Source organism: Choloepus didactylus, chromosome 10, assembly GCF_015220235.1.
Source record: "Choloepus didactylus isolate mChoDid1 chromosome 10, mChoDid1.pri, whole genome shotgun sequence".
In the NCBI taxonomy this organism is placed as follows: domain Eukaryota; kingdom Metazoa; phylum Chordata; class Mammalia; order Pilosa; family Megalonychidae; genus Choloepus; species Choloepus didactylus.
Window position 1 is genome coordinate 1,358,661 of NC_051316.1, and position 14,097 is coordinate 1,372,757.

General features: G+C 35.5%; 1 pseudogene; it reads right to left on the reverse strand.

Annotated features, from left to right (window-relative positions):
* Window positions 1-12,953: 12,953 nt before the first annotated feature.
* LOC119505694 lies at window positions 12,954-14,037 on the reverse strand (annotated as a pseudogene).
* Between the last annotated feature and the right edge of the window lie 60 nt (window positions 14,038-14,097).

Sequence of the window (14,097 nt, forward strand, 5' to 3'; positions counted from 1 at the left end):
AGAAAGATACAGAACCAAGAAGCCAAGATAAATGGAACACAAAAGAAAAGGGAGAGATCATCAGACACTGCTATCTGCCTTGACATGTGGCAGAAGAGCAAAAGATTACCGGTTGCTGGTCTTGAGAAGAAGGTATTGACTTCATGATGCTTGATTTGGACATTTTCCTGGCCTCAAACAGTAATCTATTAACTTTCCATTGTTTAAGCCAACCAATTTCATGGTATCTGCTTTCAGAAGCCTAAAAAATTAAAACAGACTTAAATTAACTGACTAATGATTTAAGTTCCCGGTATCATTCAGACATGTTTGATTGACTAAACACCTGCTCACCATTACTAGCCAAGTTGACAGATAACATCATTCTTTGATTCTGACTATATGATTCATTATGTGATCTCATAGAACCTCATTAATCCTCTGATGAGAAATTTACTATATTACTCATTAGTAAACACTGTGTGCTTATGTAAGTTTTGTTTAAGTACATGGATTTTCTCAATCTTTTTTTTCATTTTGTTTTCTGATCCTAAAATAACAAAGTGTAAACAAAGTTTGAGACAAAGAGTTCTCTGTCTTTTCAAAACACAATGAAGTATTTTCTTTGTCCTTCTGTTATTAGTCATTTCTACAGTGGTGATCATTCCTTATTATCTATGTTGTTCTCAGACATGTGTGAAACAGACTTGATAATTTTGTTTGGCAGTAAATTGCATTTCCTTCCTTAAGAGAAAATTCGTGTCCTCCATGCTGATTCTCATGGCCATTTTCCAGCTATGCAGATAGATGTTAGAAAGGAAATGAATGGATAATGAAAGGGGGTAAAAATAAGCAGGGTGAGTGGTTTAAGATTGTAGAAAGAAGGTAAAAATAAATTTAGATTGTTTGATTAAAATGACCAAGAGATTTATCAAAGTTGATATTTGATGAAGAATATGAATATATAAAGTAATGTAAGAACCAGGAGAAATGGAAAATGTTGACATATTTTCATATCCATATTTTCAATGGATTGCAAATATTGCATTCATAAAGAATAACATGTCAACAGAAAAAATTACCCTTGGATAATTTTATTTATTACTCAACATCCAAATAACTTTAGGAAAGGCTTTATGTGAAAATGGTGCATATTCATTAATAGAGCAGTATAAAAGTAGATGAGGTAATTCTACTGATATTAATATTCATTCAACTGTAGTCATATACACTTTTCCCATTATTTACATTTGTCACAACACAATTCTGGGTACAAGTATCTATATGATTTCAAATTATTTTCCTACCTTCCTTCCAAACAAACCAAGCATTTTCCTATTTTGAATACTTTCTACATCATTGTCAAATAATTAAAGGGACCAAGTACTTGAGAAAATTCTCAAACAGGTTTAATATCTTATAAAAATATGAAATTTATTAAAGGATTATACACACTCTGACTTTCTGCTTTGACTTGCTAAGGATCATATGCCTACCCTAACTTCTAAACTGGTAGATAAAGTGGCTCCTATAACAAATACATAAGTAAAATTAAGCATAATGATGACAGTCCTGTTTTTTGTCCAGTCTCCTATAGGCATTGGGCCTCTAATCTAGAAAAGTACCATTTTTTACATCTAAAATAGAATTTTGCATTCATTTTCTTATAAATTGTCTTATGTTACAGAGCTACAAAATAGACAGTATTCTCAATAATGAACAATAAAACATCATCAGAAATATAGAATTATTACTTATTTTTAAATAAATGAAATAGCTGGAGGAGTTAGAATATTCAATTTCAGAAAAGCCACTCTAGTAAAACAGAAGTTAGTCTGAAATAATTTATTTGGAATTGGATCATTATTTTAGAAGTAAAATTAGATATTTAGTTTTAATTTGGATTGTTAACAAGTATCATAATAGTATTCTATGTGTGGCCTTCATATCCTAACCTATTCTATCATATCATATTATATATATAGCTTTCATAAAAATAATAATTAAGATATCTAAAATAAGACTCAAATTAATATGATCTAGGGATTTGAGACATTGTTACAGCAATAAAAAGAAAACTGAGCTCAAGAACTGATTTCAGATAAAAAATGTACACATACATGTATAGAGATACACATACATGTATAGACACAAACAAAAATATATAGTATAAAGCAAATAGACAATGACTTGCTTTATGTATTTGTTATATAAATAATATATTGGGTGGATTTTTTTCAGTGATTTTTTTGACCATTTTGCTCTTTTGAAAGGAACTTCCACGAGCAATTTGCACAAGTATTTGTTTGAAACCCTGTTTTCAATTCTTTTGTGTTGAATTCTATATTTGACATATTTCTAGGGCAACCAATTTTTTCCCATAGTGTCTGCACCATTTTGCAATTATACAAAATATACAAGGGTTCCAATTCCTCCACATCCTCTTGAACACTTTTCCTATTCACTCCTACTGGAGCTGAGTTTAAAGATGTAATCTTAGACAGCCAGGAGTCCTAACTAAAAACAAAAAAACAGATTCCTGCCAAAAGCTGCTGCTTATCAAAACTCTTTTCTCTCCCATTATCAAATTATTTTCTGAGTTTGTTTTACAAGCAAACTCAGGTGCATTGTCACACTACAGCTTTCACTGGTTTATGTGAGCCTCCTGAAAACAAGTTGATTTAGGATTAGCAAACTCATGATAAGTGATATACCTGGCTATCTTCCAGAGTGGTATCTGGAAATTTATAATCTCAGGTAATGATAACAAAGATTAGAGAAAACTGATACACTCAATGATTAAATAGTGGCTTTTTCATGTCTTTAGTGTTTCTTTCTTGAGCTTGTAAACACAAAGACAATACCCGGCATGGACCTTGTGCTAATAACACAGTGCTTCATTACCATCACATACTCATGCATCAAATGAATCACCTCATTAGTTTGATAGATATTTTCCAGGTTTTTAAAATATATGTACTTATCATATGCTTGTTACTAATATTCAAAGTGAAAATTTTAAGCAATTAAATCAAAATGCAAACACAGCTTCTTGATCCCAGACACATATTCTTTGTGTAATATTCTTCCTTTTTAAATGTACTGGATTTTACTTTATTGGAAAAAAAACTGAATATAATAAAAAATACAAAATTGCTTTTTTGAATAAATTCATTTCTGTTTATCATGTTAGCTTTCACTCCTGTCCTAAGGATATTTAATGTTAAGAATAAATTTTACTTTCTATATTTATGTTTGATATTATATAGTGAAGATTTAATATTTTGGTCATGAATTTTTCCCCATACTTTCTTTTATTAACCTCATAGCCATAGCATCAAGACATATAGCAAAGACAGCAGTATTCTTTTTAAAGCTTATATTTAAATCTTAAATAGCTTTCCCATTTTAATTTCACATTACTCTATCAAAAAAAGTGAAAACTGGACATACTTCCATGATTAGCCAGGCTATGTAAAAGATAATGTCTTTCTTCTTGCCATTGTATATACAGATCCAGGCTCTAGAAAGATAGGAACACTTTATAATTGTTTTTGAAAAGTTTGCTACATAACTGATGGTCTGTAATAAGCCAGGTTACAAAGTAAGGATGGGGATAAGGGAGGGACATTTTCTTTCAGAAACAGGACTTCTGAAGGTTCCCAGTCCAGCAATTATTCCCAAAATGGTTTGAGAAGTGGGGGTAAAATCTTAATGTGAGTTTCAGAGTACTGTCACTTTAAAGGGATGGTAATTGTCTTGTGGGGAGGGGAATGGCTAAGTTGGACCATATCCTTCCTCTCCAGCTGGTGAAATGGAAATGGAAAGTTTATTGCCCAGTGACTGTGAAAGTACACTGAAGATCTGATGTGCAAAATTCTCTAAGTGGTTTCTTCTAGAAACAAACAAATTAGATTCCTCCTCTCACTTCATCAAAGAAGTTATTTTTAAAGGCTGTTGGAGTGGGGCAAGATGTCAGAGTGGTGTGTTGTGGGTTTTTGTTACTCCTCTGGGGGAGCTGGTAGATAGCCAGTTACTGTATGGAATGGACACCTCAAGGGAATCTGAGTTTGGGCACATATCACACAAAAGTCTTGAGCACATGGAACAGCTGAGATCAGTGAAATATGTAAGTTCTAACAGCCTGAGTCCCCCATCCCTCCCTGCCAAGTATAACAGATAGTTTTGCTGCTGGTGTCCTAAGGTACAAGGGGCTGCTGGTGCTGGAAACCAGGAGGGAGAACTGCAGTTCCAGAACTAATTAAGAAACAGATTGCTAAACAAAAACTCCAACCATAGATAAACTGAGACCAGACTGGAGAATCTGGGAGCAGTAAGCAAAAACAGAAAGCAAAAAAGAAATAAAAACCTTTTGGAGTTGGGGTTGAACATAATATGGGAAATGGCCAGACTCAAACAGAAACAGGCATATATGCAAACCCAGGGGACCAGGGCTCTCCTCTGAAAAGCTGGTTTTTCTGCTTTCTTGTTTGCTCCTCAGTTGCTCTCCAACTCCTTGTCTTTTTGCATTTCAGGGGATCATCAGAACTGCAAGGATAGAATTACAGTTGTTTTTCTTTAAATAGTCTATACTGGGCCTTTCTTTTCCTATTTTTCTCTTTTTAAATTTTTCTGTCTCTTTCTCTTTTTAAAAAAAAAATAAATTCTAAGTAGTCCATTACAGACAGCCTCAAAGGCTTGCAATTTGGGCCCAGGCAAGAGAAAGCTAAGGTAATTCTGAGAGAAAAAGCAATAAGTCTAGTGGAGGAGACAAATTTCTAAAGCCCATAACTTCCCCAAGAAAAGGATGGTGTGGTCCAACTCAAGGGGCAGCCCTCCTTTGGGGATCTCAGACCCCAGGGACTTTAATTCAGAAACCAACTACAGTCAGCCATGCCCCCAACAGGATCAGGGTCACTGCGAGAACTAAAGGCCCACTACCTCCTTACACTGGTGGGGGAGCTGCAGACTGGCAAGTACTACCTCTTGGACAGGATAGGAAAAGCACAGAATCTAAAGGCCTCACAGTAGGGTCTCAATCTCAAGGAAACTCTGCACCCTCCTTCTGAGACCTAGACCTCTCTAAGACTAGGAAAACCTGATTGGGATTGATCATATCTGAAGAGAAACCTCACACAAAAAGGCTACATGGGGGCAGGAAGGAAATAGAAAAACAAGAAGTGAAAAACTCTGATCAATTAAATGGAATCAAGTCACAGGCTTAGAAAAACTGAACTGAATATGAAAGGTTAGAGAACAAAGCCAATGAACAATAAAACCCTAGGTAAAAGAGGGAAAATGAGCTCCAGAATAAACTAATCTAGAAAGTCAGATGCCTAGACAGGTTATGATAATAAGCCATATGAGGAAACACAGAAATATGGAACAGCCAAAGGAATAAACTAATAGTTCAACTGAGATACAGGAGTTGAAGAAACTAAAGCTAAATCAATTCAATGAACTGAAGGAAGAACTAATTAAAGATGTTCAAACAAATCTCTTAATCAATTCAAAAATCAAGTCAATGAAATGAGGGAAGATATAGCAAAAGACATGAAGGATATAAGAAAGATGTTGGATGACCATAAAGAAGAATTCATAAACTTGAAAAACAAATGGCAGAACTTATGGAATGAAGGGCATAATGGAAGAGATGAAAAAGACAATGGAGGGATACAACAGTAAATTTGACCAGGCAGAAGAAAAGGATCAGTGAAGTGGAAGACAAGACATTTGAATTCATACACACAAAAGAACAGATAATGAAAAGAATGGAAAAATATGATCAGGGTCTTAGGGAGCTGAGTGACAACATGAAGCATACAAATATATGTGTTAGGCATGTCACAGGGGGAGAAGAAAGAGGAAAAGGGGAAGAAAGAGTAATAGAATAAATATTCACTCAAAATTTCACAACTTTTATGAAAAAAAATTCAGATTCAAGAAGTACAGCATACACCAAACAGAATAGTTTGTATAGACATACTCCAAGACACTTATAATCAGATTGTCCAGTGTCAAAGACAAAGAGAATTCTGAAAGCAGAAAGGGAAAAGTAATCCATCATATACAAGGAAAGTTCAATAAGACTATGCACAGATTTCTCCACAGAAACAATGGGGGCAAGAAGACAGTGGTATGATATATTTAAGATACTGAAAGAGAAGAATTGCCAACAAATAATACTATATCAAGCAAAACTGTCTTTCAAAAATGAGGGAGAAATTAAAATATTTCCAGGAAAACAGATACTGAGAGTGTTTGTGAAAAAGAGACCAGCACTACAAGAAATACTAAAGGGAGTGCTACAGGCTGATAGGAAAAGACAGGAGAGAGAGGATGGAGAGTAGTGTAGAAATGAACATAATCAGAAAGGGTTAAAGGAGAGACAGAGAAAAATAAGACATGACATATAAAATCCAAAATACTGAATGGTAGAAGAAAGTACTGCCCATCCAGTAATAATACTAAATGTTAATGGATTAAACTCCCCAATAAAAAGACACAGAGTAGCAGAATGGATTAAAAAACAAGACCCATCTATATGCTGTCTACAAGAAACTCACTTTTAAAACAAGGACAAAAATAGGCCAAATGTGAAAGGTTGGAAAAAGGTATTTCATGCCAACAGCAACCAGAAAAAAGCAGGAGTAGCTATAGTAATATCAGTCAAATTAGACTTCAAAAGCAAAACAATTAAAAGGACAAAGAAAGTCACTATATATTAATAAAAGAGTAAATTCATCAAGAAAACACAACAATTATAAATATTTATGCACCAATCCAGAAAGTCCCAAAGTACATGAGCCAAACACTGAGAACACTGAAGGGAGAAGTAGATTCCTCTACAGTAATAGCTGGAGATTTGAATACACCTTTCTCAACAGTGGATAGAACATGTAGATTGAGGAGCAATAAGGAGAGATGTTGAGTTCTATGGTAAATGAAATAGACTTGACAGAAATTTATAGAACACTACATGCTACAACAGCAGGATGCAAACATTTTTTTGAAGAGCTCATGGAACATTCTGTAAGATATACCACATGTTGAGTCACAAAGCAGCCCTCAACAAATTTTAAAATATTGGTATTAGAAAAAAAAACACTTTTTCAAATCATAATGGAATGAAGTTGTAAATAAGTAACAGGCAAAAGGTTGTAAAATTCACAAATATATGGAAACTAAGCAACACAATATTAGAAAACCAGTGGTAAAGGATGAAATTACAAGAGAAATTGGTAAATACCTTGAGGCATGACAATGAAAACACAGCATATCAAAACTCATGGAATTCAAAAAAGGCAGTGCTGAGAGGGAAATTTATTGCCCTAAACACTTGTATTAAAAGAGAAGAGAGATCCAAAATTGAGGAATTAACTGTTCACTTGGTGGAATTAGAGAAAGAACAGCAAACTAACCCCAAAGAAAACAGAAGGAAAGAAATAACAAAGATTAGAGCAGAAATGAATGAAATTGAGAACAGGAAAACAATAGAGAGAACCAAAAAAACTATAAGTGATACTTTTAGAAAATCAACAAAAATGAAGGAACCCTATTTAGGCAGACAAACAAACAAACAAGCAAACAAGCAAAAAAGACAGCAGATGTAAGTAATGCAATCAGAAACAGGAAAGGAAACATTACTAGTGACCTTGCAGAAATAAAGGAGATAATGAGAAGATACTATGAGCAACTATATGCTAATAAACTAGATAGCTTAAATAAAATGGACAACTTCTTAGAAAAGCATAAAACAACCAACATTGACTCAAGAAGATATAGAAGACCTCAACAAACCAATCACAAGTAAAGATCATCAAAAAGCTCCCCAAAAAGAAAAGCCCAAGACCAGAGGGCATCACATGTGTATTCTACCAAGCATTCAAGAAAGAATTAGTACCAACACTGCTCAAGCTCTTCCAAAAAATTTAAGAGGAAGGAAAGCTACCCAACTCATTCAATGAAGCCAAAATCACCCTGTTATCTAAATCAGACAGTGATACTACAAAAAAAAAAAAAGAAATTTATAGAGCAATCTCTTTAGTGAATATAGATACAAAAATTCTCAGCAAAATTCTTGCAAATCAAATCCAGCAGCACAATAAAAGAATTTTACACAATGACAAAGTGGGGTTTATTCCAGGTATGCAAGGCTGGTTCAAAACAAGAAAGTCAATTAATGTAATACACCACATCAAGAAATCAAAGCAGAAGAACCACATAATCATCTTGATCAATGCAGAAAAGGCACTTGACAAAACTCAATATCCTTTCATGATGAAAACACATCAAAGTATACAAACAGAAGGGACTTTTCTCAATATGATAAAGGCAATATTTGAAAAACCCATAGCTACCATTGTATTCAATCAGGAGAGACTGAAAGATTTCCCTCTAATATCAGGAACAAGACAGGGATGCCCACTGTCACCATTGTTATTCAACACTGCATTGGGCATTCTAGCTAGATCAATTAGGTTTGAAAAACAAATAAAAGGTATCCAACTTGGAAAGGAAGTAAAACTTTCACTCTTTGCAAATGACATCATTCTATATCTAGAAAATCCAGAAAAATCTACAGCAAAGCTATTAGAACCAATCAATGAAAACAGCAAAGTGGCATGCTACAAGATCAGTGTCTAAAAATTTATAGTGTTCTTATACATGAGTAATGTGCAACAAGAGAAAGAAATCAAGTATAAAAGTCTATTTACAATAGCAACAAAAAGAATCAAGTGTTCAGGAATAAAAACAGGGCCACAAAAGACCTATGCAAAGAAAACTACAAGACTCTGCTAAAAAAAATTGAACATGACTATAAAAAATGAAAGAACATACTGTGTTCATGGAAAAGACTAAATATAATTAACATGTCAATTCTACCTAAACTGATTTATATATTCAGTGCAATGACAATTAAAATCCCAACAACTTATTTGCAGAAATAGAAAAATCAATAACCAAATTTATTTGGAAGGGAAAAGTGTCCTAAATAGCAAAAAATATCTTGAGAAAGACTAACAAAGTTGGAAGTTTCACACTACCTGACTTTGAAGCATATTACAAAGCTACAATTCTCAAAACAGCGTGGTACTGGCATAACAATAGATATACCAATCAATGGAATTGAATTGAGTGTTCAGAAATAGAATTTCACATCTATGAACAATTGATCTTTGATAAGACAGTGAAGCCAAAGCAACTGGGACAGAGCAGCCTTTTCAATAAATAGTATTTGGAAAACTGGGTATCCATCTCCAAAAGAATGAAAGACAACCCCTTTCTCACACCACATACAAAAATTAACTCAAAATCCATAAAAGACCTACACATTAGCACTAAGACCATATGACTCTTAGAAGAAAATGTAGGACAATTTCTGAAAGATGTTGTGATAGGTTGTGGTTTCCTATACCTTACACCCAAAGCACAAGCAACCAAAGAACAAATTGACAAATGGTATCTCCTCAAAATTAAGCACTTTTTTACATCTAATGACTTTGTCAGAAAGGTAAAAAAGCAGCCTAGAAAATGAATGACAATATTTGGAAACCACATATAAGATAAGCATTCAATATCCCAAATATGTAAAGAAATCCTACACCTTAACACAGAAAGACAAACAACCCAATTAAAAATGGTCAAAAGACATGGACATATAATTTTCTAAAGAGGAAATACAAATGGCTCAAAAACATATGAAAAAATGCTCAACTTCTCTGGCTATTAGGGAAATGCTAATAAAAACCACAATGAGATATCATCCCAAACCTGCCAGAATGGCCATTATCCAAAAAACAGAAAATTAAAAGTACTGGAGAGGTTGTGAAGAAAGAGGCAAATGTATTCACTGTTGGTGGGAACATAGAGTGTTGCAACCACTCTGGAAGACAGTGTGGCAGTTCCTCAGGAATCTAAGTATAGTTTTGACATATGACCAAGCTATTCCATTGATAGGTATATACTCAGATGAACTGAAGGTTAAGACACAAATGGACATTTGTAAACAGATGTTTATCATGGCATGATTTGCAATAGTCAAGAGATGGAAACAGCCCAAATGTTCAACAAAAGATGAGTGGATAAACAAACTGCAGTACATACACACAAAGGAAGATCACATAGTTATATGACAGAACAAAGACATTGAACATATAATAACATGGATGAACCTTGAGGACATTATGTTGAGTGAAATTAGCCAGAAACAAAAAGACAATTACTGTATGGTTTCACTAATATGAACTAACATTAACGACTAAATTTTGAGAGTTAAAAGCTGATAACACAGGCTACCAGGAGATAGAAAGTGGGTACTATAGAATGTTCAGCAGGGAATTAATTGTATAGATGAAGAAATAGTGTGATACTGTGTGATGGTAGCACAATATTGTAACTACACTGAACAAAGATGTACTTGAGTAAAGCTGAAAGATGTGGTGTAGGGGCATAAATGACACCTGAGGTAAAGATAGAAGATAAAGACTAGGACTGTTTAACTTAACTAACTAAAACTGAAGTGGTCAATGATTGTGACTAAATGTACAAACAAAACTGTTATTTCATTTCAGAGAACAAATGAATGTCAACCAGGCATAGTGTTGGGAAGGGGATGGTATTGTGGAAAATATAATCAAAGCCAACTGAAGTCTATCATCAACAGTAACATTGTGATATGCTTCCATTAAATGTAACAAAGACAATATACCAAAACTAAATGTTTAGGAGAGGAGGATATAAGGGAGGCATATGGGAATCTTGGTAGTGGTGTTGTTGTCTGACCCTACTATATAATGTAGTGTATGATATTTTCTTTTTCTTTTTATTATCTTTTTATTACCCACTAAAAAAAACTGTTTTCATAGTAATCAATATGTCCAAGTGCTGACTGGGTGATAAATGCTCGACTCTATGTTGAAACCATGAACAACTGATTGTACACTGTGGATAATCACAGAGTGTGTGAATATAGCTCTATAAAATTGTATGAAAATATTAACAGGGATAAAAGTGCTGGAGAAAACATGGAGAGTGGGATGTACATATTTACTTTTGGTTAGGAGGCAGAATGGTATAGCCTCCTTGGAGGACAGTGGGGTGGTTCCACAGGAAGCTAAATATGTAGGTGTGTAAAGGTCCTGCAACATCATTAGAGGTCACCTCCTTTTAGGATCTGAGAGCAGGGACATGCATGGACATTTGCACATTGGTGTTTAAGAAGAGAGTATGTATGGATTTCAGTGGGTAGGAGGTGTCCTAAGGGTACCTCAACTGAGGAACAAGATGGTGAACTATTGTGCATACATACAATGGAATATTGAGCAAGAGTAAATCTGTGAGACATGCAATAATGTGAATGGAACCTGGAGAGTGCATTTTGAGTGAAGTACACCAGAAACAAAGGCAAACACTATAATGCTTCACCAATATGGACTAACTACAATGTGTAAACTCATAATTGAATCTTAGAGCACAGCTTATCAGGGGAATGCTTATTTTAATGGTCCCTCGATTCTAAGCTCTTACAAGCAGTTACATCTATTCCTGAATTGTAATGGCTATCTAAAGATTCTGAGATACTGGTCCCTTTGTGTATAACCTGATCAAGCCCTGGAACTTTGGGTGTCTGTGTGATGCTTGAAACTCAGAGCTAGAACTCAGCAGATATGAATGTCAGTATTAGCACTGCTAAAAAAGCTGAAAAAGTGTCCAGCATTCAACTAGATATGAATGAATTAGATGTGGTTAGGACTAGGGCAAAACAGGCCAAAGGTTAAAGGACAATAATACTGGCTTCATTTTAAAACTTCAATTTCCATGTAAGAGGAAGGGAAGTGATGTTTAGTTGGTGCAAGATCAATGTTTCCTGAACAACTTAATTCATACAGTTTGTTCAAATACCATAATTTCATGGAAATTTTAATAGGAAGTGAGACCTGATAGGTTTGCATAAGTTCTTGTGAAATAACAACATATCCCAGTGTAATTTGGACAGAAAATAAAAAAATATATACACAAGGCCCTCCTGAGGAGCTGGGAGAAAATGCAGAGGTGTTAGGCTTCCTCACCTGGATAGTTGCTGATTTTCTCACATACATTGAGGACTGACAGTTTGATGGGCTGAGCTCTCTGTCATGGGACTTGCCCTTAAGAATCTCATTACCACAAAGGAGAGGCTACGTCTGCTTATAATTGTGCCTAAGCTTCTCCCCCTGAGTATCTTTTGGTTTCTTAGTTGTGTCCTCTCTCCCTGACTAATCCAACAAACCAGGTGAATTCAATGCACTCTCCCCTATGTGGGACTTGACTCCCAGTGGTGTAAATCTCCCTGGCAAGGCAGTGTATGATTCCTGAGAATGAATCTGGACCTGATATCATAGGATTAAGAACATCTTCTTGATGAAAAAGGGGATGCAAAATGAAACAAAATAAAACCTCTGGCTGAGAGATTCCAAATGGAGATAAGAGATCACTATGGTGGGCATTCTTACACATTATATAGATAACCCTTTTTAGGTTTGAATGTATTGGAATAGCTAGAAGAAAAGACCTGAAACTATCAAACTGCAACCCAGTAGCCTTGACTCTTGAAAACAATTGTAGAGTAATGTATCTTACATGAGGTGACAGTGTGATTGTGAAAGCCTTGTGGATTGGACTCCCTTCATCCAGTGTATGGATGAATGAGGAGAAAAATGGGGACAAAGACTAAGGGAAAAATAGCATGAGAGCAGGGGATGGTTTGGGTGTTCTTTTTTACTTTTGTTTTTTATTCTATTTTCACTTTTTCTGGTACAATGGAAACATTCAAAAATAGATGGTATTGATGAATGCACAACTATATGGTGGTACTATGAAAAATTGATTGTACACTTTGGATGATTGTATGGAATGTGAATATGTCTCAATAAAATTGAATTTAAAAAAAAAAAACACTTGGGATGTTCCTTGCCACCCATCTGGTAGTAATCTCAGAGAAGTGCATCATCAGTACAGCCCCTTTCTAGGACATAGCAGAATTCCTGAAGATTGGAGACCCTGTAGAAGTGTGCAAAGGGAGCTGCCCCCACTAGGAAGTGGAAAACCTGATTAGACTGGAACTATATATCAAGCTTTCCAGGAAGAAGCACTCAGTAATCTGTACAGTGTAAAGTACAGCTCTGGTGATGTACATTGCAGTCATGAGGAAGACCTAGTACATCTGCCCCCATGGTGGCTTTGACAAAGCCCTTAGCAAAAATAAAGTGCATGGTGGGCACACCACCATTCAAGCCAAATTCCAGGATATCTCATGCTCCAGTGCACCACAATGATGACAGAAATCCCTAGGACACAGACAATGGAGATGTAGATGAGCTGTGGCTTTGGTGAGGAGTAGAAGGAGTAAAAGAGGCAGGGGATAAGGTTCCCCATAATCAGTAGAGCATCCCTGAATAGTTCAGTTTGGAAAGAAGTCCAAGAGACTTTCTCTGAAAGACAATAGAGGTGTGAAAGAGCCAGAAGAAACTAACACAGAGCACAGCACCCAAAAAGAACATCCCCTAAACCACCTTCTTCTGTAGAGAGGTCATGAAGTGCACTTTGTTCTGAGCATACTCAAGAGTCCCAAAAAGAGAAACAGCACAGAACCAAGCAGATGGGTCCATATGATGTCAGTTTCTGTATGGATGCAGAATATGATCTTGTACAAGCCAGAAAGGATGGTTTGGGTGGTCTGTGGCCATGTAGCATTTAGTCTTTGTCCTTCAGCCATTAGGGGAGCACATCACATAGGATGATCCTCCAATGTCCCTCCCAGGTCCTATATACAAACTCTTCCATCTTCTCCATGGTGTGGTGTCCTTGCAGGGGAAGTGGCAGCATGGTACCCAGACTCCTCCTCTTCTTCCTGGGGCATTGGACATGTTTGCTGTTTTTCAGCTTTGGTTGGGGTTATGCAAATTCCTATTTGCCTATCTCTTCTACCACAGGTTTCAGTTCAGCCTGTTCCACTGTGTCAGTTTTCCTGTTAATGGGATTGCATTTTGCCACAAAAGATTCTTTGTGGGAAGACATTTGGCTTGTAACTTCAATTTTGGAAACATTGGGGTCTCTCAGGCCCAGGGGGCAGATTTC